This window comes from Lepisosteus platostomus, chromosome 24, assembly GCF_059453375.1.
Source record: "Lepisosteus platostomus isolate fLepPlt1 chromosome 24, fLepPlt1.hap1, whole genome shotgun sequence".
Classification (NCBI taxonomy): Eukaryota; Metazoa; Chordata; class Actinopteri; order Semionotiformes; family Lepisosteidae; genus Lepisosteus; species Lepisosteus platostomus.
The window spans coordinates 1,338,904-1,366,846 of NC_142634.1; the positions used below are offsets into that span (position 1 = coordinate 1,338,904).

General features: G+C 45.9%; 1 long non-coding RNA gene across 1 annotated transcript; it reads left to right on the forward strand.

Moving 5' to 3' along the window:
* The first annotated feature begins 3,216 nt into the window (after positions 1 to 3,216).
* LOC148641344 (uncharacterized) lies at positions 3,217 to 20,020 on the forward strand. Its single transcript, XR_015929829.1, has 3 exons — positions 3,217 to 3,554; positions 3,900 to 4,029; positions 19,792 to 20,020. It is a non-coding gene; the product is annotated as an uncharacterized LOC148641344 (long non-coding RNA).
* Positions 20,021 to 27,943: the final 7,923 nt, after the last annotated feature.

Genomic DNA, 27,943 nt, shown 5'->3' on the forward strand with positions numbered 1-27,943 from the left:
GACAACTGTGCTCCTGTGTCCCCCAACAGGGGAACAGTCACGACCGTCAGCCAGCGGAGATCAACCCACAAGAGAACTAACCAGTACCAGCAGCGGGTTAATAATAATAAGCGCCGCCACATGTGTTAACCCATCAGCACACGCTCTACCGTGCGCAATGCTATTTAAAGATCTACATTGCTTTTGTTTGTACCTCGCTTGCGATACTTCTCCCGGCTTCCGAACTTCCCTTTCGCCCTTCGACATTGAACGTCACCTGCTGTTTTGGATTAGACGCCTGTCTCTGTATCTTCTGGCTTTCGAATAACCTTTTGCCTGTTGACCACGAGCTCGCCTGATGTTTCGGATTATAAGCCTGTTTCAATATCTACCCGCTCTTGCGTTTGCATAGGATCCTCATACCTCATCATCTGGGTTTCGTTACAGGAACCTGGACACCATTTACTGTACACTGTAAGATTATTACTCTTTTATTAAAATCCTGAGATAAATTTACAAAGGGGTTTCCTAGTCTATTATTTCACGCAAGGCTCTCGTTTCAGTTTCTGACATGCTCTTTAACTGTGAAATCAGGCCTCTTTCTTACAAAAATCTCTCCAAAAATGTTTTTTTTTTCACAGTAGTTTTATCTTGGTGTTTTGTCTCCCTTTCCCCCAGGGCTAGTTAACACACCCCCAATGGATATGCTCAATCAGAATATTTATTTAATATAATTAATATATATTTATTTCCTTGAAGGGGTCTTATATCTGGTTATAATTTTGGGGTCACACTATAATTGCAACAAACTGGCGGCTCCTTTTTCTCGTGCTTGGGAGTCTTTCTACCTCCCATTTGCAGCTCTCGCACTTTTGCATACATACTTTGCAAGTTATTAAATCAAATCTGTTTCCACTTTCCGTAATATCAGGAAAGCATAGTTGTACATTCTTGGCAACATCAGGTTTTAACCCACTCAAGTAAATTGGTTTCATTACTATGGAAGTATCTTCATTCACTTCCTTTTCATCGGCTAACCCCAAGTATACAATCTGTAAAGTTATAAACCTTTCTGTAAAATCTGAAACATCCTCACTTTCCTTCTGCTGACATGCGGTTACGTTTAGTTTAGCTGTTACTGTTACTAAACTAAAACATAAAGGATGCCAGATGCAAATACAGACAGATGCACTTACACCTAGGGCCAATTTGACCAGAATCCATTTAACCACCGATCAATATATCTTCGGACTTATGGGTAGAAACCAGAGCCCCTGGAGGAAACCAAAGCAAACTATGCGATATTACAATTTTTCAGTTATTAAAACATGCGTTGCAAATCTAGCTCTACAGAGCGTTGCAAATCTACAGTACATACTCACGTCTGAAATTAATAGAATGCTGATATTTCAATCTTTCATTTGCAATGTTTTGCACAAAATCAGCAGCTGAACAGCAGTCTGTGATATACCTTTATCCAGTGCTTTTCAGAGCAGAAACATTAATGTAGGCAAGAGATCTTCCCCTATGGTCTGCTGTACTTCAGCTAGCCACATTTTGGCTGTGCCGTGTGTACTCCTGGGAACCCTGGACTGGAATGAATATCAGGCAGTATGTAAAAATGAATAATGTGAGCATATTGTGTTGAAGCCAAACACAAAGAATCACTTCTAAAACTTGAATTTAACTTTTAGTGTCTGGTCTTGAAATGCTGTCCCATCACCCATCTTCTGACTTCTGGATGTGTTAACAGATAAATGTCTTGTTTTCTTTTTCCCAAATGCTCTTCTGTGCATCATTAAGTACTTGTGGGTCATATCATGTACCTCCTGGCATCTTGACTGGCAGGCAGCTGCTACAAAAAAGTAACATAAACGATAACATCTGCATATGATGGTGTTGAAGACAAAAACAAAAGAATTCAACAAATCTATACTTTACACTTTACTATAGCTTTTACATTACGACAATCTTGTCATATTTACAATCATCAATTGTTTAAGGTTGCTTAACTGATTATCTGGAGACGCTTGTTCCAGTGAACAAACAATGGCCTTTGTTTAAGAGACAACTTACATTTTTAAACATTCTTTTAAAGATACACCTCTGAAAATGTTTTTAATCAAACTTCCAACTCCTTAATTATGTTATAAAATAGCTGAAAAATTACTTAGTCCTTCACCTATTCAGAATAATTCACTAAAAGGAATAAGGAAATGTTCTCTCAACTCATCTTCAATTCAATTCAATTAATTTTCATATAGCACCTTTCACAACAAGGTTGCCCAAGTTACTTAACAAAGCAAGTGACCAGACATGTTGTGAATACAGAATAGAAAAGACCAGAAGACAAAAGAGGAGAGGACCCAAACACTCCTTAGTAAGGAGAAAAAAAACCTCTAGGGGTCCAAGGTCAACTGACTGCCCAACCCCTTTGGGCATGCTAGCATAATACAATTTAAAAAAGGAATAAATTAATAAGGGTATTAATCCATCCATTATGTCATGTCATCTCCCCTCCTCTCCTCTCAGGCAACATGGCTGGAGATGAGTGGTAGGCAGATTCTACAGAACAGCAGAAGCACATTGATATGATTTGTTGAAGACACAATGAAAGAACAACGTCCAGAACTCCATTTGTTGCACCTTTCTATTGCTTTTACGTGATCAGAAGGCTGAGGCTGCTTATCTGCTCCAATGCAGTAAATCCTTATGGAATGTGTAAGACTCTGCTGGCAACTGACACCTGTGTAGCAGCAATGCTTATTAATAAGACAGAATTAAGTGTTGCTGTGCTTTCTCAAATGAGGCCCCATCTCTCTCTTCATCTCTGTGGTGCAGCCACAGAGAAACTATTCATGCAGGCTGATTTAAAGATGTTTTCTTTTGATAAGGGACAGCTCCCAAATGGGGATGCACTTAGCTAGGCCTGGCTTTCATGATCAATGGTTATCCATTGGCGCCTATCGGTCTAGGGAGTGCCAGATGGACATCTGGACTGCATTCCTAAGTGTCAGGACTGTAAGTGACTCATATCTCACCTCGATCAACCAATCAGTCTGTAAACAATACATTCATAAATCAATAATTACTGTAACACATCATCTCAAAATGATTTGAGAGTTTGTTCAATTTAAACTGACCCAAAAGCAGATGTCTTACACTTAAAAAGATTATTTGTATTGCTCCACTGATCATGAACTAATTTGAAAACGATGTTTTAAGTGGAGTGATCTCTCTTTTGAAACATTCAGATAAAGTCAACAGTTTTTCAAAAGTGTTGACAATTAGACCTCTTAGTTCCAAAACATTCAATAAGAACAAGAGCTGGGCAGATGTCGCGTGGTGTTTTGTCTTGGGAATATTTGAGTGGGGTGGCTAATCAGCCTCTATGCTCTTCTGAGCTTAATTTATCTACTTTTCTACTGTCTCTTATCCCCTCCTGGTGTCCTAGTTGTTGGAGAACGAGACATGTCATCTTCAAAACAATGACACAAGCAATACTGAGATGGATTTCAAGTCACAAGAAGACACTATCTTAAATAGTTAAAAGAAAATATGTTCAACATATACAGGTATGTTCAAAGTATTTTCTGGAACTGGTCAGTTATCCAACAGAGACTGTCCTTCACCCTGAAATGATATCCTTGAAACTCTGTAATCAAAGAGGAGCTCTTCTCCCTCAGCAATGTCCCTCTTCGCTATAAACAGAATTGTCATGACGGGCTGTCCGTTGATTATGAATGACTCTCTGACAGCCCTGATGTTGTCTTTTTACTTAGAGGAATTTATCCGCCTTCCGATCGTCTTCTTATCCATGTGACAGATGCAATGTTCTTCACATGAATGCACATTTTTTGTGTAGGTCCATCAAAAAAGAACAGACATCTCATCTCTCCCTCTGCCATCTGTGCCTTTAGGGCTTCTGCAGGTGTCTTTGCGATGACCTCGCCATGGTTATCACACACCACCTCTTCTTTCTGGAAACGCCTGGAAGTCACAACCTTCTTCCCCTTCACTGGATCGTCACTGATACTCAGGACTCTCCAGGTTTGACGCTTTCCATCTTTTTAATTTGCCTTTCATTTGGTTGTGCATCTGTGTTTGGCTTCCACTTCTCAAGGACTTCAGACGCTGTTGGTGTATTTGCAGTCCAGCCCATGCTTTGAAAATAGCAGGTCACCTGGCCTTCTGTTGGTAACCGTCTAGCGTCCAGAACAGAAACCCTGAGAATTGATTCCAAATTCACTTTGTCTGTTTCTCTGTGAAAATAATTGATATGTAAACTTACCAATAATGTTCTGCAGTCTCATCTTCCTCTGATCTGATCTCCACCTGTTGTAACAGTGTCGGTCATGACTTCCACTCAGTCTCAGGCGCTCTTTCTTTCTGGGAAGCTGCCCATCTAACGACACTGGAAACTCCCGTGTCAGCTCCTGGAAGGCTGTGGCATCATCCATCTTCGGATTTCCAGATCCTGCAGCTACCACTGCGGATGTTGGTGCTGATCTGATGTAAAAGCGAATATTAGATCACAATAATCTCTGTAACACGTTGGCTGAAAAGAACTGAAAGTGGTGTTTTCTCTTCCAGTTATACAGCAGATGTGCATACTGCAGCACTGAGTGGTGATTGCTCTCTTGATGTTTCAAAAGCATGAAGTAATTGCTGTTTTTGACACATGAATATTTTGTCATTTATTCAGAACATGGTGAAACTTACTGAGCTCCCTCCTCTGCAACACCTTCAATGACTTCAATGGCTGAGCAGATGTTGTCATGTGTCAGCATCCTCTAGTGTTTCTCTGCAGTACCATCTGAGTGGGCCAGATAATCCGCCACGATGCTCTCCTGTGCATCTGTGAGCCTCTTTGTGGCCGTCTCAAATGCCTTCCTGGCAGCCTGGCTGGTGGTGAATGGAAGATGGTATCTACAAAACAAACACATACACACAGTGTATGATTGTTTCCAAGCCACAGACAGTTTGATTAATACATTAAAACAACTTTGTGATATGGTTTACTTCTCATGCAGTCTTCGCAAGTCATTGGAAGGATTTTAAATTGGCTCCCCATGGAAGAAGTGAAAAACATTTCAGTCTCTGTTCCACAGATGCTATCAGTGGCAGTACAGTGTAGTCTAGTGAATGTGAAACATCTGAAAAAACAGACAAAATGCATTAATTGCACTTTTCAACTATTGTTGAATGCCGAAGACAGATGTTGGCAATGAACTGGAGAGAGTATATCAGCGTAACTAGGCTTACATGTTCCTCTTCTTCATTCAGGCAAAGCATGCCAGCAGCTGTGAGGAGGTTGTGTGCTTTGTCACTGATATTATAGCCAGTTTTTACCCTCTTTGTGACACAAAATTATTTCTCCGCATCCATTCCTGGACTTGAAATCACAAGCAATTCAATAAATAATATCTGATGATAATATCTGCCAATGATGATTTTACAGTAGCAACAGCGGCACCCAGTAATGAAGTGTATGGAGAGTGTTGAGTATTTCAGTCAGTCAGTCTGACCCACTTGGCTGGGTGCTAAGCTTCTGTAGGACGAAGCGGCTGGGATCTCAATGAGGACTCACAAGTAAGGGATGGTGTGGAAGAGAGGTGCAAAAGATGAATGTGAAGGAGAGAAGGGGCTTACCTATCGTGAGGAGGTGTCATCAAGAATCATTACGATTTAGTGCTGCTGTGGCTGTTTGAACCTGATGTTTGCCGTTCATTAACTCTTGTTCCATATGGAGTTACTGAAGAGAAGTTGGGGTGGAGATCAAATTCCACTCTCACACTTCCGCTCTCCAGTGCGTTCAATCTGCTTGACTGAACACAAGCTCGGAGGATCTTCTCCCTCACCCCTCCCTCCAGTCCAGTCTTCCTGTAAAGGCTCTAAGTACTGTAACAGGAGCGCCACCTAAATGACAGTGATGAGCCTTGACCAGCACTGTTATTCTGTCTCTTTATAAACGTCAGATCATTGTGTCATTGTTAGAATTTGACCAAACAACTGAAATATGCAAGACTGTGTTGTAACAGAAGAAATAAGGTTCTTGATCCCGAGATGAAGTAAAACAGATGAGTTTATTGCATGCAAGGAACAATAAAGCCGAAGTCTTGTTTCCCGCAAGAAACAACAAAACCGAAGTATTGTTCCCTGTACTGTTACAAACTTTTGGGTTATATACAGTTTTCTTCTCCGTTTCTGACGTCACTCGGTCTGATGGTAAAGAGGGGGGTTCATGGTATTTGGCCAGTTTATGATGTTCTGGGCAAATGGTCAGTTTAACATTACACCCAGGGGGGTTCCTAGCTGGCATCTGCAATCCTTATCAGTTAACCCCCTTTCCTGCCATAAACCCCTGCTTGTGACTTGGAAGTCTAAACCCCCTACAGAAAAGATTAAATTCAAACCCCCGTCTTCACATCTTTCTTCATTCCCCCCTTATAAAATATGGCATACGTCAGTGTAGCCTATTTTTATACATACAATGTCAGGGCAGATCTTTCCTTTCTTGGAGAACAGGTATGTATTGCCATGACATTGTACGTTCCACGGTTATGGCAAGATGTGATACATGTTTTTGTGCACGTGATGATTACAATTATACATATAAACAATACTATTCCTACAAATAAACACTGTAAAAAGGTTCCGCCCCAGGCCCCAAACACAGACTTTACCCAAGATCCAATTCCCCAATTTTCAGTATAATAGTCCTGATATTTCTGTCCCTCATTGTAAATGTGTTGGGCCAGATCTGAGATGTGCTCAGAATTATCAGGGATATATGTGCAGCATTCAGTGCCAATTACTGCACAAGTTCCTCCTTGGGCCGCCAGTACATAATCTAAAGCTAGTCGGTTCTGCATGGCCACTGTTCTGAGGGCTACCATCTCATCATTAACAGCCTTCAGACTAGATGAGGTAGAATTTGCAAATTCTTCTAAAGTCGAGGCCATTTGAATTAACTCTCGACTCAGAAAGTTCATGCCGGCTTGTGGAAATATTATACCTAAATAATATTCCCAATCAGCCAATTTTCTTTGTGGTCTGTGGTTAGGTCCGAAGGGGGTGTGGGTTTGAACACGGATATGAGGAACCACATATCCTAAATAACATGAGCCAGACCACTGGGCTGGCAACCATGGGTAGGCTCGTTTTCCACAAATGAAATATGTTCCGTTTGGCGCTCCCCATGCCTCTGAAAATAAGAAACTTATACCGAACTGTGGGGTGTGCCGATCCCATCCTGGAATTTGGAAGGTAGAGGTGGATATATTTGCAGCGATGGTAAGGTTGCAACGACTCCATCCAACCAAGTGCAGACCATCAGTGTGCTGAAAACCTATGTTTCCCTCACGTTCCTTATTTAGAGTCAGGTATGGTGGTGTACGGCTTCTGTTATATTTAGGAGCGTAAGAGCCTGTGAAACTCGTGGGCTCTAAGCCTCGCTCCTGTAGATATTGTAATGTTGTGCAGGTTAAAGTCGTGTTATGGCAACCCCCATAGTTTGTCATATTAAAATCTCCTAAATTATCCCTCCAAATGATCATGCCTATGACTTCCTCGAGACGCCAAGGAATGGCCCCCATAGGAAGTCCTCCCTGTACATATTTGGGTAATGCGGCACACACCCAGCAGGCACTTTGGTTGGTTTTCTTAGCTGTCAGATAGGAGAGGCCTAAAAAGGAATTAATTCCATGTTCTCCTTTGTGGGAGAGATGATCATTAATCCCTGCGGAACATAGTTCTACAGCAACAATTATCATTATTGACAGAAATGATTTCATTCTGGGTCTGGGGATGAGGCTCGTCGGCAGTGTGACGCGTGGATCCAGCGATCTTTTCCTTCCACTCGAACCGCAGACTCGGTTGTCAACAGGATCTGGTAGGGTCCGTCCCACCTGGGCTGGAGAACCTGTGAAGGAAATTTCCTGATCCACACCCACTCTCCTGGGATGAGGTCGTGCCCTCCTTCAGGTGGTGGTCCCCACGCCTCCAGGACCTGCTCGCGGGCTCCTTGGGTGGCCTCTGTCAGCAACTTGCAATACTGTAACAGAGAATCAGTTAGTATACTCAAGCCTACTCTGTCATGTCCTGGAGAGTCACTCAGTGTAACGCTGCTCTGTAGAGGTGAAAAGGATCCGATGCAGATGCAGGAGTCGCAGGGAGGTAAGTAAACGTACCGAGCAAATCCAGGAGCTGAGTCGTAGTCCGAAGGCGAAGGTAAGTCGAGATCCGGTAAAGGCACTGGTGGCGAACAATCCAAAACGTGAGACAGAATCGTAGTCGAAAAGAGAGCTACAGGGTCAAATCCAAAACAGGCAATGATAGCAAACAATCCAAGGGGCGAGACGAGATCCGAAGTCCGAAGGCAAAAGGTGCAGGCAGAATTCCAGGAAGGCAAAAGAGGGGTAAGAACGCTAGGCTGAGCAACAAGTAGAGAACTCAATACCGAGCAACGGGAATCAGGTACGAATGGTATAAATAACCCGGCATGCCGCACGGTAGAGCAATTGCAGGTGTGTTAACTCGTGCGGCGGCGCTTGTTAGTAGTAATCCGCTGCTGGTGCTGATTGGCTCGCTTACGTGTTGATCTCCGCTGGCTGGTGGTCGTGACAGTACCCCCCCCTTCACGGGCGGCTCCCGACGCCCGAGACGGCCGATTAGGATAGTCCCTGTGAAAGTCACTGATTAGTGTAGGGTCCTAAATATCCTTCTCTGGGACCCAAGATCTCTCCTCGGCACCAAAACCCTCCCAGTCGACTAAATACTGAAGGGTACCGCGGTTCCATCTGGAGTCAATGATCTTGTGGACCGTATAAGCCGGGCGCCCCTGAATGCAACGAGGAGGTGGCGGGCGATGTTGGGGAGCCGCAAGGGGCGAGCGGTAAACAGGTTTCAGGAGGGAGACATGAAATGAGGGGTGGATTCTGAGGGTAGGGGGGAGAGCAAGGCGGAAGGTAACCGGGGTGATCCGGGAACGAATCCGGAAGGGACCAATATATCTAGGCCCAAGCTTTTTGGAAGGCTGATGTATAGGTAGGTTCCGTGTAGATAACCAAACAAACTGTCCTTTCCGAAAACGAGGGGCTGGTCTGCGGTGTCGGTTGGCGAATTTGGCGTGGCGCTGGGTTGACTTAATAAGAGCTGTCCTCGCCATTTTCCAGGTCCTTCGCAGTTTGGCAATATATTGTTGCACGGACGGCACTGCCATGAGTGGAGGTGTGACAGGGATGAGAGTGGGCTGATAACCTAAAGAACAAAGGAAGGGAGAGAGACCTGTGGAGGAGGAGGTAAGAGAATTGTGGGCATATTCTGCCCAGGGAAGTAGTGATGACCAATCATCCTGTGAGCTGGAGGTGAAGGCTCTCAAAAAGGTCAGGAGGCTTTGATTGGTCCTTTCCACCTGACCATTGGCCTCAGGATGATAACCAGAAGTCAAAGATACATGAGTCCCTAGAGTTTGACAGAAAGCCTTCCAAAAGGCCGAGATAAATTGAGGTCCCCTGTCCGAGACAACGTCATCAGGCAAACCATGTATCCTAAAGACCTGTTGTACAAACAAAGATGCCATTTCCTGGGCTGTGGGCAATGCTGGGAGGGGGACAAAATGGGCTGCTTTGGAAAAACGATCGGAGACCACCATGATTACCGTATGACCCTGACTGTTAGGAAGGTCCGTAATGAAGTCAACAGCTATGTGGGACCAAGGGCGGTGTGGGATTGGAAGGGGGTGAAGGAGGCCAGCCTTCCTAGAGCGCGGAGTCTTGCTCCTGGCACAGACCGGGCAAGCCCGGACGTACTCTGCTGCATCAGATCGCATGGAAGGCCACCAAAAGTCCCTGGTGAGGAGGTCCAGAGTGCGTCTGCATCCCGGGTGGCCGGCAAACCGGGAATCATGTCCCCACTGCAAAACCGCAGAACGCAAGTTGTTCGGGACGAAAAGCTTATCCGGGGGGCAGCACAGAGGAACTGTAGTTCCGTTGAGGGCACGCCTGACCTGATCTTCAATGGAGCAATGAATCGCTGCCACGATTCTGTTAGGAGAGATGATTGGTTCAGGTGTGTCGTCCAGGTCTGGGGGGTCATGGAGCCGAGAGAGTGCATCAGCCCTCCCATTCTTGGAGCCAGGAATGTAAGTGATAACAAAATTGAATCGAGAAAAGAAAAGTGACCAACGGGCCTGACGCGAGTTGAGGCGCTTGGCAGATTGAATATAGGACAGGTTCTTATGGTCTGTGATAATGACAAAGGGATGCTGAGCCCCCTCCAGCCAGTGTCTCCATTCCTCGAGGGCCAGCTTGATAGCTAGGAGTTCCCGATTGCCCACATCATAGTTAACCTCAGCAGGAGAGAGCTTCTTGGAAAAGAAAGCACATGGATGAGGGAGGCAATCCTCTTCGAGGCGCTGGGAGAGGACTGCACCAACCCAATGGGCAGAGGCGTCAACTTCAACAATGAAAGGCTGGGAGGGATCCGGATGCCGTAGGAGAGGAGCGGAGCTGAAGAGACGTTTCAAGCGCAGGAATGCCTGGTTAGCCTCCGGATTCCATTTACCCCGACTAGGACGGTTGCGGGTCAGAGCCGTAATGGGCGCCACCACGGAGCTAAAGTTCCGGATGAATCGCCTGTAGAAGTTGGCAAAACCTAGAAAGCGTTGGATTTGCTTCAAATTACGTGGCACAGGCCAATCATTGATAGCTGCCACCTTGGCTGAGTCCATCTCGACTCCAAGAGGAGAAATAATGTAGCCCAGAAAGTGAATCTTAGAAGCATGAAAAATGCATTTCTCAAGCTTGGCGTAGAGCTGGTTGTCGATGAGTCTGGACAAGACCTCCTGGACGTGATGGACATGTTCCTGAGGGTCGGTGGAAAAAATGAGGATGTCATCCAAGTATACCAAGACAAATTTTCCAATAATGTCCCTAAAGATGTCATTTATGAAGGATTGGAAGACTGCCGGGGCATTAGCGAGTCCAAAAGGCATCACCTGATATTCATAGTGGCCGTGCGTGGTCATAAAGGCCGTCTTCCACTCATCCCCTTCACGGATCCTGATTAAATTATAAGCCCCCCGTAGATCTAGTTTTGAGAAAATGGAGGCTCCACGTAGGGACTCCAGAGCGGCTGGGATTAAAGGCAAGGGGTAGGGATGTTTGACTGTAATGGAGTTCAGGCCTCTGTAATCAATACACGGCCTCAAGGAGCCGTCCTTCTTCCCTATGAAGAAGAACCCAGCACAGGGTGGGGACGAGGAGGGACGAATAAAACCAGAATTCAGGGCCTCCTTGATATAATCCTGCAGGGCTTCATTCTCTGTCTGAGTGAGCGGGTAGATCCGTCCTTTGGGTGGGAGTGCTCCTGGAAGCAAATCTATTGCACAGTCATAGGTGCGGTGAGGGGGGAGCGATAGAGCTTTCTGTTTGTCAAAGGCTTGCTTCAAATGTGCATATTGGGGGGGAATAATAGAGTGTTCTTCCAAGAGGTTTACTGAAGCAGCAACCTTGAGTGGAGGACGACAACAGTTGTCACGACAGGCATGGCTCCAGGCAATGATCTCATTCTTGGCCCAGGAGATGTGGGGATCATGCTTTTTGAGCCAGGGAAGGCCCAGGATCACAGGGTAAGCAGGGGAGTCCAGGAGAAGGAGTGAAATGTCCTCCACGTGAGTGGCACCAACAGTAAGGGATAGGGGAATGGTCTGCCAGGAAATACGTCCAGGAGCGATCGGTGACCCATCCAACGTTTGAATGCAGATAGGGGGTGAAAGCGGAGCAAGAGGAATATCCCACTTCTTAGCAAAAGAGGCATCCATAAAATTCCCAGCTGCCCCTGAATCCACCAAAACCGAAAGGGGAAGGTGCGTGTCCATCCAGGAAATCTCAGCTGGGAATAAAGGCCCTGAAGAGGATTGTGAAAAAACAGCACTACTGACACTAACAGTAGGCAGTGGGGGAGCTCGAGGTGGATGTGGGGGTCTCAAAGGACAAGTAGCGAGCAGGTGACCCGACGCAGAGCAGTACAGACACAGCCCCTCCTGACGGCGCCTTTCCTTTTCCTCCAAGGACAGGGGTGCATGTGGCAGGGTGGGCGCCACGAGGGGAGGACCCATGGGGCGCACAGGTCTGCTTCCTGGGTGTCTCTCCGCTCTCCGCAGCCGAATGCGAGTGTCCAATTCAACTACCGCAGCGATAGCCGCCTCTAGAGACCAGGTTGGTAAGGACATGAGCACCAGGTGGTCCTTTAGATCCTCCGAGAGACCCTTAGCGAAGAGGCAAACCAAAGCTTCCGGGTTCCAGGCAGACTCCGTGGCGAGGGCTTGGAATTCAGCCACATAATCTTGCAGTGGTCTGTCGCCCTGGCGAAGAGAGGAAAGCCGAAGGCAAGTCAAATTCGGGTTGCTTTGAGAAAAACGCGCCTGGAGACGATCAGCAAAAAGCTGAAAGTCAGAGAACAGCTGATCTCCTCTAGCAAGCAATACTGCAGCCCAATCCAATGCTTTGCCTGTGAGCAAGGAAAGTGCGAATCCGATCCTCTGTCGAGAAGTAGAAAAACGCTCAGGCTGCAGCTGAAAAGCCAGGGAGCACTGGGCAATAAAGCCCCTGCAGCCTGCAGGATTGCCGTCATACTTCTCCGGGAGTACAAATGGTAAAGTTGAGGGAGTGGTGGGCGGGGCCGCGGTGGTTGGAGCAGGTGTTTGTAAAAAAGGCGTTGTAGGAATCGGTGCGGGAGCCGGCGAAACAGGGGAAGAAAAAAGCCAGGCGACTTGGTTAGTGAGCAGTTGGAGAGAAGATTGAAGCTGGGCGATGGTTTGGGATTGCTGCGGGAGAAGGGAACGAAGGGTCTGTGCGTCTGCGGGATCCATAATCAGGCTCGGTATTCTGTAACGCTGCTCTGTAGAGGTGAAAAGGATCCGATGCAGATGCAGGAGTCGCAGGGAGGTAAGTAAACGTACCGAGCAAATCCAGGAGCTGAGTCGTAGTCCGAAGGCGAAGGTAAGTCGAGATCCGGTAAAGGCACTGGTGGCGAACAATCCAAAACGTGAGACAGAATCGTAGTCGAAAAGAGAGCTACAGGGTCAAATCCAAAACAGGCAATGATAGCAAACAATCCAAGGGGCGAGACGAGATCCGAAGTCCGAAGGCAAAAGGTGCAGGCAGAATTCCAGGAAGGCAAAAGAGGGGTAAGAACGCTAGGCTGAGCAACAAGTAGAGAACTCAATACCGAGCAACGGGAATCAGGTACGAATGGTATAAATAACCCGGCATGCCGCACGGTAGAGCAATTGCAGGTGTGTTAACTCGTGCGGCGGCGCTTGTTAGTAGTAATCCGCTGCTGGTGCTGATTGGCTCGCTTACGTGTTGATCTCCGCTGGCTGGTGGTCGTGACACTCAGTCTCATGGGACGCCCCGTGATCACCTCAAACGGGCTCAGCCCCACTATTCGATTTGTCCCAGCCCGGATGCTGCACAGTACGGCGGGCAATGCATCCACCCAGGGGATCCCTCCCAAGTGGTACTTTGTCAATTTAGCTTTCAAAGTCCGGTTCACCCATTCCACCATGCCGGAGGACTGCGGGTGATGAGGGCAATGCAGGTCCCATTTGATCCCTAGTAGGTCTGCCACCACCTGACACACTTTTCCAGTAAAATGTGTGCCCTGGTCTGAGTCTATGCGACACGGGAGTCCCCATCGGGGAATTACTTCTGTCACGAGATATTTGGTAGTTGTCTGCGCAGTCTCTCGTTTGACAGGGACAGCCTCCACCCATCTAGAAAACTGGTCCACCATCACTAGGAGGCCTGTTTTCCCTTTACAGGGTGGCAGTGAACAATAGTCTATTTGCCAGTGTCTAAAGGGCCCCTCGGGTGCAGGACGTCGAAGATTAGGAGCCCGAACCGGCGGTGCTCCAGAGGCTTTTTGGCACTCTCCACAGCGTTGTACCACATCAGCTGCGAAGGGTGTGAAGCCTGTGCCCACCCAGCTCTTAGCAAAGCGTCGAGTCATTTGGCTAACACCTGGGTGCCCTGTGGAGTGTATTTGCTGCGCCAGGTAGGGCATTAGTTGCTTGGGACAGGCGGGTCTGCCTGTACGCTGGCACCTCCAGGTCCCATCCTTCTGCAGCCCCACATTGCGTTCCATCCAGGTCCATTTCTCAATCCTTGGAGCCTGGGCCTGGAGCTCGCTGAGCTGTTCCGTCCGGAGTGCCTGTCTGTTCACTGTGCAAACTGAAATAGTCTGAAGAGGTTTTTCTATAGCCCACTCCTCCCATTGCCCCAGGGCAGCTTGACGTGCTGTCCAGTCGGCTAGCTTATTGCCCCTGGCCTCGGGAGTGTCCTCTCTGCTGTGGCCCTTACATTTGACTACAGCTACCTGCTTTGGGAGTTGGAGAGCCGCAAGCAGCTCAGACACCAGATCTGCATTCTTTACTGGAGTGCCAGCAGAGGTTAAAAAATCCCTATTACTCCATAACCTTCCAAAATCATGGCATACTCCAAATGCATATCGTGAGTCTGTGTATATTGTGGTGGTCTTGCCTTTTGCTAATTTACAGGCTTCCACCAAAGCTTTCAGTTCAGCTCGCTGTGCTGACGTGGGTACCTCAAATCTTCCCCCACATTGGATATCATGTTCTGTAGTCACAGCCCAACCCGCTTTCCTCTCCCCACTAGAATTTATGAATGAAGTTCCATCAGTGAAAAGGATGAGGTCTTCATTCCTTAGTTGTTGCTCGGCTATTTTGATGCCCTCATCTTCTCCCATTGCCCAAACATCACAGCTGTGTTCTAACATGTAGGCTTCTGATGGGTCAGGTAACAATGTGGCTGGATTTAGAGCTCCTTCACGTTCAATGGTAATATTTGGAGCCTCTAACAAGACCTGCCACTTGCTCCATCGTATCGCATTAACCTGACTGACCCGATTCAGGGACATGAGGGTGTGTACCGCATGTGGGCATCGAACAATCAGTTGTTGATCTAGCACTATGTTATTGACTGCCTGTACTGCTAGACAGACGGCCTGAACGGCTCGTAGACATGGTCCCCAGCCCCTGGCTACCTCGTCCAAGGATCCAGAGTAATACCCTACCGGGCGGTACCTACCCCCATGTTCCTGTGTTAGTACAGCTGTCCAAAATCCATTCTTTTCACTTACGTAGAGGTAGAATGGTTGATCTGTCTGAGGAAACCCCAATGCAGGAGCCTGTAACAGAGCTTGTTTTAAATCATTAAAAGCATGTTCAGCTTCAGGACTCCAAGCAATAGGATCAAGGGACCTCCCTCCCCCCTTTAATAGGTCTGTAAGTGGTTTGGCCCTTTCAGAAAAAGCATCAACCCAATTTCTATTGAAATTGCACAGACCCAGAAATGATCGGAGCTCTCTCACCGTATTGGGACTAGGGTGTGTTCGGATTGCCTGGGCCCGATCTTCTGTCAATTCCCTTTTTCCCTGACTAATCTTTTGTCCCAAGTAAATTACGGTGTCTAGGCATAACTGTGCTTTGCTATAACTAGCCTTGTGTCCTTTTTTAACCAAATGGTTGAGAATAATTTGGAGGTCCTTTTTGTGGGTTTCCTCGTCAGGAGACGCGATTAAAATATCATCCACATATTGGATAACGACGGAGGACACTTGAGGCAGCTCCCGGAGATGCCTCCGAAGTGCCATGTGATACACGGTGGGGCTGTTATGAAACCCCTGTGGTAACCTGGTCCAAGTATATTGTTCTCCATCTACAACAAAGGCGAACCAATCTTGTACCTCTGGGTGTAGAGGAACAGACCAGAACCCATTAGCCATGTCAATTACTGAAAACACCTGGTGCTCAGGGGTCAGTAGTTGAAAAATAGCAGAGGGGTCTGCTACTAAGGGGGTGAGACGGTTGATGTGTTGATTAGCTTTTGAGTAATCAATTGTGAATCGCCATGCTCCGCTGGCTTTCTTTACGGGCCATATTGGACTGTTGCTTGTACTATGTGTTTTTCGTACAATGCCTTGAGTCAATAGTTTTTGTATTACTGGTCGAACCCCTTCCTCCGCCTCTTTGTTGATTTTATATGGCTTTGTGTATGGCGGGGATTTCCCAGTAAATGTGGCGGGTTCCATATCCAGAAGCCCGCATTCGTCCTTATCCATAGTCCAAATTGGATGCCCTTTTAGTTCGTCTTTTTGGAGGGACCAGATGTTTACCTCCACCCTCTCCTCATGTACGGTTAATATAACCCCTTGTAGGTATTTCAGAGCATCCCATCCCAACAGATCTGGGGTAGATCCTACCCACATGACAGCATTAAATGTTACCTCCCCATCTCCTAGTCTAATCTTGAGTTCTTGAGTTTCTCTGAGTGTTATTCTATTACCCCCTACACCAGTGGCCTCCAGCTCCTTCCCTGTGAACATGACACCACACCGTTTGGCTGACTGTTCAGATAAACACGATAATTGAGCCCCAGTGTCCCATAAAAGTGACATTTGAATCCCATTAATCGTGCATTGTAATTTGAGCTCTTTTTCACTCAGTTCCTGAGATAGGCGTAGGGAGGCCACTAGGGGGAGTCCTAGTTTAAAAGCTCCCTGATAGCGCGTTTGTCTGCTTCGCTCAGATCCTGTAATTGTGACAACAGGTTTTTTTGCCCCTCTCGATTCGAGGGATTGGAAGGGGGATCTCGGTATCTTCCAAACCTGCCCTCACTGGCTAATCGCTTTTTGCAATTCTTTTGCCAATGTCCGAAATTTTTACAATAATGGCACCGAGTTGTAATTTCGCTTTTTGGATTTAGTCGGGTGTCAGGGCCAGCTCCACCCTTCAGTATGGGGGGTGTCCACCCTGTTTGTATTGCCCGCACCTTAGCATACATATTTCTCTCGATTTGCCGTGCCATTTTAACTATTTCCTCAAATTGTTTAGTCGTAACTTGCCCTATTTCGGGCTCTTTTAACTGAAGGGCTTTGGCTATATCAGGCTTAAGACCGCCCAAATAAATTTGTTTAATTACAGCAGAGGCGTCGCTATTCACATCATCTTCGTCACTTAGTCCTGAGCATTCCAGCCAGAGTGTGACGAAGCGGTCAGTGAAGTCAGCCACATCCTCGCTTTCTTTTTGCTGACACGCAGATATCTTTTTCCAATCTGTCTTTGGTGGATAATTTTGTTTAAGCCATCGCCAAACCCATTCCCATCGCCCTCCCCTGCCGTTATCCTCACACAATTGTTTAAGTTCTCCGACACGCTTTTCCCCTGTCCTTCTGAGGATCATAGCGGCAGTCAGGGGGGAGATACCATAAGTATCTTTTAATTCCTGAAGCGCACTCCAGGTTCGCTGCATCCCTAATTTTGGGTGCGGTACTTCTCTAGCCCACCGGTCAATATCCTCCGGTTTTGGATTTGATCGTATTGGGGGTTCAGGGAAGGTAGGTGCGAGAACGGACCCCCTTGGCGGGGTGCGAGACGGAGTTAGAGTGGCGCTGTCATCAACGGCACCAGCCCCTGCTACATCAAGTCCTTTCCCACTTCGAGTGAGAGTACAGACCTGCGGGCGCCCTCCCTCTAACAGGGGAGACCCTGATCCGTCTTTATCACACTCATACCAAGTGTTATCCCAATCAGACCCCCCTTCTCCATATGGCCACTGAGGGAATTGATCCCAATTATTTTCGTTTCCTGCCTGTTTGTTCCCCTGTGGGAGAGCAGGATATAACTTAGTTGCCGGCTGTAACACATTAACCAGTGCAGCGTGATCAGGAGTTAATTCCTTCTTTAATTTCTCATTCTCCTGTACTGCCTCTTTTAGTTTTTTTTCTAGTACCTCTTTTGCCGCGAATAAATTATCTTTCCTCTCATTTAACGCTTTTATTTTTTCTGTGAACTCCTTCTCTTTTCTATCCCATTCTGATTTCTCCTTCATGCTAATCTGCCACCTCAGGTGTCGGCCGATCACCAGGGCTGCAGCTAAATCTTTGTTTTTGTTCCAATGTTCATACGCTTTTTTACAGGCATCTTCGCCCCAAACTCCTTCTGACAGACTCAGCTTCTTCCTATATTTCTCTTCCCTTTCAGTCAATTTACACTTTTCCGATATGTAATCAGATACTTCCACCACTTTCTCAAACACCCAATTAGCACACATGTTTGGTTTCTTTAAGATTTACTTTTGTCGTGTGTGAGGTAACAGCTCATTCAGTAGGGGGATGTTTTCACTTGGAAAAACCTGTGCATTACTGCACTCATTCAGCTAAGGGCGTCTGTTACCTCCAGATCTAAATGCCTCTCCGAGACTTTAGAGAGGACTTACACCGCACTGTTCACAGGTAAGAAACGAGACCTCGAAAACCCCCTTTCTTGATCAGTAATTCACCATCCCCAGAACGCCAGCATCGCTGCTTTTGCCCCGGGGTGGACTTACGCACTGAGCTCAATCAGGGCGATTCTCGGGTCTCAACGTCCTTTAAATCCTGCTACTTAATGCTTTGCTCTTTTATTATGAGGTGTGTTTATGTTAGTGTCGTGCGTGTGTATATGTATTTCACAAACAAGGAAAACACCAAAAACATACATACATATATCTCTTCTACTCCTGTTTCCTTTAAAACAAAAAAAAACCACGCCACGCCAATCTGTGCACGATCAAGGCGTAGCTAATCTCAGGACCCCGGGCGTAATCAAAGCCCACACCAATCCTGGATTATACGTGCATTTAATGCACCACTCAGCTCCAGAACCCCGGGCGCAATTAAGGCCCACACCGATCCCGAGCCACAGAACTCCGGGTGCAATTAAGACCCACACCAGTCCTGACCTTCAGAACTCCGGGTGCAATTAAGACCCACACCAGTCCTGAACTACGACGTGCATTTAATGCACCACTTGCTCTAGAACCCCGGGCGCAATTAAGGCCCACACCGATTCAGAGCCTCAGAACTCCGGGTGCAATTAAGACCCAAACCAGTTCTGACCTTCAGAACTCCGGGTGCAATTAAGACCCACACCAGTCCTGAACTTCACGGTAAGGGTCCAAAACCCGTTCAAAACTCCACGCGCAATTAAGGCATACACCAGCTTCGAATGCCTGTACACAATACCGCGGAACCCCTGCCAGACCAAATTCTGGGCTTACAGCAAACAACCCATTACATACACCGGTGCCTTCCCCGGGCCAGAGGAATTCAGAAACTCACGTTTATTCCGTCATCTCGGGCGATTCTCGCAGGGAGCAGAGATTTCCCAATCGGTCAGAGAGAGTCGGGACTTTTAAATAAAAGAGGAGTCCTTACCTCTTAGTTATGTGCGCGCTGACCGTCTCTCCTGCCGATGGGAAGTTCTGCGACTTCTGGAGCATCCAGCCGACTACGCCAAATTTGTTGTAACAGAAGAAATAAGGTTCTTGATCCCGAGATGAAGTAAAACAGATGAGTTTATTGCATGCAAGGAACAATAAAGCCGAAGTCTTGTTTCCCGCAAGAAACAACAAAACCGAAGTATTGTTCCCCGTACTGTTACAAACTTTTGGGTTATATACAGTTTTCTTTCCGTTTCTGACGTCACTCGGTCTGATGGTAAAGAGGGGGGTTCATGGTATTTGGCCAGTTTATGATGTTCTGGGCAAATGGTCAGTTTAACATTACACCCAGGGGGGTTCCTAGCTGGCATCTGCAATCCTTATCAGTTAACCCCCTTTCCTGCCATAAACCCCTGCTTGTGACTTGGAAGTCTAAACCCCCTACAGAAAAGATTAAATTCAAACCCCCGTCTTCACATCTTTCTTCAACTGTCATTCTTACTGTTATATTCTTTATCACCCCTAGGTGATGCAGGTGCTTCAGCTGAATAATGGCCCGCAGGTAATACAGCACAAGAAGCTGCTCAGGCATGGTGATGTCTTCTGAGGTGTGCGTCTTCTCCAGTTCCGCTCCACATCTCTCTTTGCAGCCCTCAGCACCTTCCAGCAGTCACTGGCGCTCGGCCCAGGACTCTGCAGCTGTCTGTATCTGTGGCAGAAGGAGTAGTACCATCAACATCAATTCCTGTCATGTACTGGAACCAGAAACCAACTGGAATCAGAGTTCTAAATGGAAAATACCTTTTTCTGATGACTTCCTGTGAGACATCCTTGCTGTTTTTTTGCTGAATGTCCTTTAGGATGCTCTGGAGGATGATGATGACGTTAGCTAGGCTTGGATCCTCCTGTCTTAGGTTGGTGGCATGCAGGATGTACCACAGGAACCGGTTGATGTTTTTGATGTAATAAGCACCATGGTTTGGTGAGACAGTCCAGTCATCCTCGGTTGGTAAAAAAATTGCTTGTTTTGGGAACGTGCTTCAGACAGATCCATAAAAAATAGGAATCTGGAAACGTTGTTCTCTAAAATAAAGTTTTTAGGGTTTATTTTTAGGGCTGGCACAATCTCAGATGGGTGAATTCTGTGCTAATGACTTACAATATGTACTTTGTGAGTCTCTGCCCAGTTTTAAGTACCTACCTGTCACGAATCTCCCTCATGCAGGCAAACGCTCCCGTATTCGCACGAGCTCTCCCCGTACCAAACGTGCACGCGTCAATCAGTCCTCTACTTAAACCCTCACCAAGTCATTGCTCACGATTGAGATTCTCTCCCGGAGCTTACCTGCTATCTACGCCTTCGCCTTACTATGAATTCTCCCCTGGACCTCGACCCTGCTTTTCCGACTACCTCTTTGCCACTCGATTTTGTACCTTCGCCTCTAGAACGCTCTCTTGGATCGTGACCCCTGCCTGTCTCTTCGATTACGCCTCCGCCTTCCGAATCCACTCCGACACCTCTTCTACCCCTTCCCGGACTCCGACCCCTACCAGTCTCCTCGACTACGCCTTCGCTTACCGATTCTGTGCCTAAGCCACTACTACGCCTTCCCGGACTCCGACCCCTGCATGTTTACTTTGACAACACCTACATCTAGCGCCAACCCTACCTAGGGCACCGCATTGGATCCCTATCCTCTGCAGTCAGCCCCTGCGTGACACTACCTCCTGAGAGCAGTTTACCACACCCAGGTCCTGGATAAGGTACTGTTTAAAGCCAGCCAGGAGCGTGTTTTCTGTATAGTCCAGCCCGTGTCACTCTCTTCCAGAGAGCCTGCTGATAACTCTTAACTACTGGGGTCCTGTAGGGATTTACTGGAACAGGACCCAACCCGAAGTCCTTCCAGGGCATGTCGCCCAGGCAAATAAGGTGCCCTGGAAGGACTTCGGGTTGGGTAAGAACCGTATGGCATGGAGAGTTCATTAACTTTACTCTCCATTTTGAGGTTTCACCATGGGTACTACCTAGTGGGTTGGCAGGCCCACAGGAGGGGTAAGATCATTTAGACCTCATTTGACCTCCACGTACTCAAGCAGAGCAGTGGAGTTACCAGCGGAACCACATGGAGGTAGAGGTCACTAAGTCTCCACTCCTTACCCAAGGGAGTTAAGAGTGTCATAGTTACTCCCGCCATTTAGCCGCGCTTCATTTAATTTCTTCACTTTGACATTCAGAGCACTGGGCAGAAATCGCATCGCGTTGACACCCACCACGGGCCTTCAGGATGCTTTGTTTTAATTAAACAGTTGAATTCCCCTGGTCCTCACCAGTTCTAAGCCAGCTGCTAAACACTGGCCGAGACCGCCCGCCGGCCTTCCCCTCACCCCTCTGGGCCCAGCGCTGTGTCCAGATTCGCTGCCGTGGACAATGGCTTGACCCCCCGGCACCCCGGCCTTCCCGCGAGAAGGGGAGGGAGGGCTCCGACTGGGGCCTGCGAATGTGGCCACGGCACACGGCGCCTCGTCCAACCGAGACTCGTGCCCAGCCCCGCTTCCCAACCCAGCCCGACCGACCCAGCCCTTAGAGCCAATCCTTATCCCAAAGTTATGGATCTGACTTGCTGACTGACTTTACCTACATTGTTCTAACATGCCAGAGGCTGTTCACCTTGGAGACCTGCTGCATACTCCAAGCTTAAAAATAAATGCATGTGAAAGCAGAGAATCAGAGATTTCATTTAATGTCTATTATCCCCAGTTTTAAACTCAGCATCATGTCTGCATCCATAAAAATTGGCGTGGCCAATGTTTTTGAATATTGACAAAATGGATGGCATATTTAATTAATATCTCCAAAATGGTGCATATTACAAGGTTTAAACCAAGAGCATTTAAAAGCAGAGATTCAGAGCCTTCATGGAATGCCCAATTACCGCTCTGTTCAGCTCAGCATCAGCCTTGCACTTCCTAAAATAAATGTTTTTAATATTGACAAAATGCATGGCCTGGTTTCATTATTATCTCCCAAACGGTGCATACTATAAGCTTAAAAAGAAAATGCTTGTACAGTAGCTTGTAGCAGAGAATCTGAGCTTTTCTTTAATGTCTGTTATCCCCAGTTTTACACCTCTCATTTCTCTTCACAGTGCCAGACTAGAGTCAAGCTCAACAGGGTCTTTTTTCCCCGCTGATTCCGCCAAGCCCGTTCCCTTGGCTGTGGTTTGGCTAGATAGTAGGTAGGGACAGTGGGAATCTCGTTCATCCATTCATGCGCGTCACTAATTAGATAACAAGGCATTTGGCCATTATATTCACCAGACTGGCTGGTTTCTTTTCCGGGTTCAGTGGCCTGTCCACTGAATCATCCAAAATGACGCTTGCATGACAGCATCAGGGATGACACACCCGCCAATGGCTTTGAGTGCTCCCATGCCAATTGTAATAATTACGAGATCCCCAAAGTCAAGGTGGGTTGTCTAATTTAAGTGCCCACCAGTCAAATTCAGCCCCGGCTAGGGTAGTGCTGTAAAGACCGGGACCTAGCTAGATTGCTAAGCAGGGTAAGGGGTAGTTGCTGTAGTTTTAATTCAAGCCGAGGTGTTTACAATATAGCAGTACATAACATAACATTTGTAGCACAATTTAGTTACATTATATACATTTTGTGGTTATATACAGTCATTGTTGTTTTCAGTGGCCACGTTTTTGCCGCCAAACATTGAGAGGATGTCGAGGGAGTAGAGTAGGGCTCTTTGGCTGAAGAGCTGTTTCTGTCCACTTTCTCTGATCTGCAGGCTCTGGAGGACGTTGAAGTTTCTCTTATGCCATTTTCCTCTCGCTCCAATAGGGAAGCCGTAGAAGGTGACTTTTTCAGCACCTGTTGTTTCTTTGATCTGTTCTTTCAGGGGCTTTCATAGTAGACAACTTTCTCTCTTTCTGCCTCCTTTAGTGTGTGTAAGTTTTGTTCATAACGTACAGTAACATCTATTACAATTGATTCATTGTTTTTTGTGAAAATGAGGTCAGGTTTTCTCAGTTCATTAGAGTCTTTGAGTCTGAAGTGTGGGAAATTGGGAAATCTTTTCTGATTTCCCAATTTTGTTTTTTAGCCTCTTTGGCTAAAATGTCACAGATTTTATTGTGTCTTTTAATTCTTGTGCTTTTCCCGCAGGGGCATTGATCGAGTATGTGTGAACATGTTTCAGTTTTCTGTTGGCACTTGTGGCAGAGTGTTGGGTATCCCCTTTGACCTCGGTTCAAGCTTTCCCTGTTGGGATATACAGTAGTCCGAAGTTGAAGTGCTGCGATATAGTGTCTTTCTTTGAAACCTTTGTGATGAGCAAGCCAGGAGTTACTGTCTGGGTCATCTTTGAAGTTTTTAATTCTTGTTCCTTGAACAGGTAATTTTGTCCAGTTCTCAAATTCGTCATTACGCCAGTTGCATGGAGTCATGAATTTTAGTTTTTGGTTGGGACTGGGTTCCCATTCCACTGGAAGCAGTATATCCTCTGACTGCACTGTTAAGGTTGTTGGGTCTTTTAGTTGCGGGATTTTGTTTTCATCGCCTCCAGCCTGGATCCAGAGTTTCTGGAGTTTTACTTGTGCTTCTTCAGATGGCATCAGAGTGCTGATGATAGGATCCGATGACATAGCCATACGCTGTAGCCTTCTGATTTGTATTGAAGGAATCAGGCTGGAGAGGTTGGTTGTGCCCAATCCTCCGTCTCTATTACTAGAGTATAGTGGTCCATTACATGTGGATTCGGGGAGATGTAGCCACCTTTTTATTGCTTTTCTTATGAGTCCCTCCAGATTCTTTAGTGATAATTGATTGGTATAGACATGGTCCGTCTGATAGATTAGTCTTGGAATTGTGTATACATTCAGTATTTGTTGACTTTTGAGAAGGTTTTAGTGGGGCTTTGTCAATTTTGTGGATCCAATCTTGTAGCAGATTTACTGCATCTGGTTTTTTTGTTGTTGTCCATGGGGTTTATTTTAAGATCGAGATATATCATGTATGTATTTCGTTATTGTTTATGGACCAATCTTCGTAATTATTGATGACATATGAGTCTTTGGTCAGAGAAATCAAGAACCCGTGGCACTTTTTTGCTCGTACCATTAGTCCTGTGTGAGCGCAGAATACTTCAAAGGTGTCAGTGTTCTTTTTCATCCCCTCCCAATTGTTGCTCAACAGAACCAAGTCATCTGCAAAAGCCAAAGTCGTGATATTTCCAGCCTCCGTTTTGAAACCACAGCTGAGTTCTTCCAGGGTGTTTATGAGGGGGTCCAGAGCTAGATTAAACAGTAGAGGTGACATAGGATCACCCTGTTCGACTCCAACCTTGATGGAGATTTCATGCGAGGATTGTTTGTCTGCTTTAATCTGATTGTGGATTCATAGTATGAGTTTTTGAGTAACTCAATTACGTGGTTATCTAGCTCTTTTTGTTTTAGTACTTGGAATATGTGTTCGTGGGCCACTGAGTCAAAAGCCTTAGCAATATCAATGAATTCCATTGCAATTTGCTTGTGATGCTTTTTGGCGTTATTCAGGATGTGTTGTAGTGCAGTCAGATTCTCTGAGCAGCCAGAGGCTTCAATGAATCATTGGACAGGCTTTCTCTAGTCATTTGGTTATTATGCTTGAGAAGAGTCTGAGGAGCATTGACCCGATGGTGATGGGTCTCCTGTTGCCGATGTCATCCAGGCTCTTTTCATCTGTTGTCTTTGGTATTAATATTGTGTTGCATTGCTTTAATTGTTTGGGTATATGGTCGGTGATTAGCCAGAGGTTAAAAAATTGGAGTAGCTTCTCGCCATCACCCTCCAGATCATCGATGGCATGCCAGTCAACATTGTCTGGTCCAGGCGCAGATGTTTTCTTCATTGTTCTGATGTTTTCTCGGATTTCCTCTTCGCTGATGAGAGTTTCGAATATTTCATTGTCTGCCCTCCCCCTTGATTTGAAGTTATCAAGGTTGTTAAATGTAGTGGGATCCTTCCATTTCTTTTTGTAGGAGTTATAGATTTCAGTTATGTCAGTTTTGCAGGATGTACTTTCTGATCCATCAAGGATGAGAGAAGTCATTTTTTATCTGTTCTTTTTGTATAGAGATTGGTGGTATTTATAGAGCCTTTTTTTGTTTGCTCTTCTTTTTATCCATGACCATTATTTTCCATTTTGATTTTTGTTATGTCTTTGCTTTTTATTATTACCTTTTAGAGTTTCAGATTTATAAGTTTGTAATAGTTTTTCTGTTGCAATTTCAGTTAATTTCTTGATTGTTTTGGGGTCCTCTGAATAATTGAAAACAGCTCCTTTCCATGCTGTTTCAGTTTTATCTCTGTTAGCTATGTCTTTAAAGAGTCTTTTGAGTCTGGAGTGGATTCCAGTTAATTTTTGTATAAGTTGAGTGTCCTCTTTTTGGTAACTGATGGGTTTTGCTCAGTATTAGTTAATGAGTTTTCTTGGATTTTTCTATTTCTTGTTGATCTTTTTTCACCAACTTTTTGTTATTTTTTTAACCAAGTTCTTGGGCGATTAGTTGGTTGATGTTTTTAGCCCCTTTATACTTAATTTCCAATGTTTTCAGTTTTGTAAGTTCTTCTTCCATCAGATCTTACTGGATTCTTTACTTTGATTTTATTTAGATCATGGATTCTTTCTTCATTGATGATATCAGGATGGGAATGTCTTTTATGTTGAGAAACAAAAGCCTCGATTTTGTTTGGAAGTCCATGTTGCAATTATTATACTTTTGCCTTTTTCAGCATTCATGTCTTGTTTTTCTTTGCACGTGGGAAGGTGGCACTGGATAGAGTGAAGGCTATTGCTAGTTTTGTTACATTTTGTGGTTTGGAACTCCATCGATATTTCGTTATGTTTGAGTATATTGTGTTGCAGTGACAATCTCGGTCTTCCGATCTTTTCATTGCAGACCAGGCATGTTTGGTCGTCATCAGGTAATTGCATGGTTATGGCGTTCTTGCCATTAAGTCCACTTAAGAAGGCTGGTTCAACAAGGGATTCATTCGCTTCTAGATTACAGTCATCTTCCACTTGCAGAGGTGGTGATGGTGGGTTCTCATTGCTGTAATCGAATGTTTCATTATCAGCCGCCTCCTCCAGAATGTTCATCATGGAGGGATCATATTGTAATATGAGGCTTTCAAGGTCGTTTGAATCATCTAGCCTCTTTATGACTTTGTATTTGGATCCATAGATCACAAATGCGTGACTTATCGTGATCGAGGATGCTCCGGTCGAGCGGAAGAGTAGACTCTCATCAGGCCTGACCTGGGCCAGGTCTTCATGTGTCGTCTGTGTGCCCACAGAGACAAGTCTTAACTCTCCTTCGTTGGATCTTGTCAGGGGCTTTACATTACTGGAGCAGGACCCAGGACCAGGTCCTTCCAGGGCACCTTCTTGACCTGGGCGACGTGCCAGCTGGTATGGTTCGACATGAACTTTATTTTTCATTTTAAGGGTTTCATTTTAAGAGTCATAGTTACTCCCACCATTTACCCACGCTTCATTGAATTTTTTCACTTTGACATTCAGAGCACTGGGCAGAAATCACATTGTGTCAACACCCGCTGCAGGCCTTCGCGATGCTTTGTTTTAATTAAACAGTCAGATTCCCCTGGTCCGCACCAGTTCTAAGCCAGCTGCTAGACACCTAGACACTAATCGAGGCCGCCCGCTGTCTGCCTGCCATCTTCCACGTCGCTGCAGAAGATGGCTTAACCCCCATGGCACCTTGGCCTTGTCCCCCACCCTCCCCCACAAGGAGAGGAGGGGGAGCTCCAACCAGGGTGTGCGAGAGGGGCTGCTGGCATGTTAGAACAATGTAGGTAAGGAAAGTCGGCAAGTCAGATCCATAGCTTCGGGATAAGGATTGGCTCTAAGGGCTGGGTCAGTCAGGCTGGGGTGTGAAGCGGGGCTGGGCGCGAGTCTCAGCTGGACAATGCAACGTGTGCCACAGCCCCTCTCGCATGCGGAGGTGGGTGTTGAGGATCTGCAGTCTGACTGACGGGTCTTTTAAGAAATTAACAATTCTGGATCATGTCAAATGAGTAGGAAAAGTGTATTTTGTGAAGTGTTTAGCAGTGATCCTGTGGCTCTGCCCTCAATACTATGTGATTGATATATTTTATGTCATGTGTGGGTGTTTGTCCCAGGTATTAATCACAGGCAATGTCAACAGAACAGAGTTTCATATGCCAGAGTACTTCAGAGTTCCATACTGCATGAACATAAGCAGTTCTTGCATAGTAGATTAAATCATAGCACAAAGGTAACAGCGAAAACGCACTACAGCATAACTGTTTCGCTGTTTCATTTAGAAAAAAATATCGTATTTTTTCAAATTTCAATGCATTTCTATTCCTTTTACCTTTTCTCAGTTCTGCCTTTCCTAACTTGTAAGGTCAATATGTCCACCTTGTGGTCATTGTTAGTAATGTCTTATTTTGAGGGGAAATTTGTATTTCAATTGTGCGTTCAGCAGTGCTACATTTTTTAAAAAATTGAAGGCCACTACTATACATAATGTGAGCTTATTTAATAAATAAAATGAAAGGAATGCCTTTTTTTAGGAAAACAATGTTGTTTTGAGGAAAAAAATATTCACATGTTAATCTTCCTTAGATCAGGTGTTGCATCATTTGGA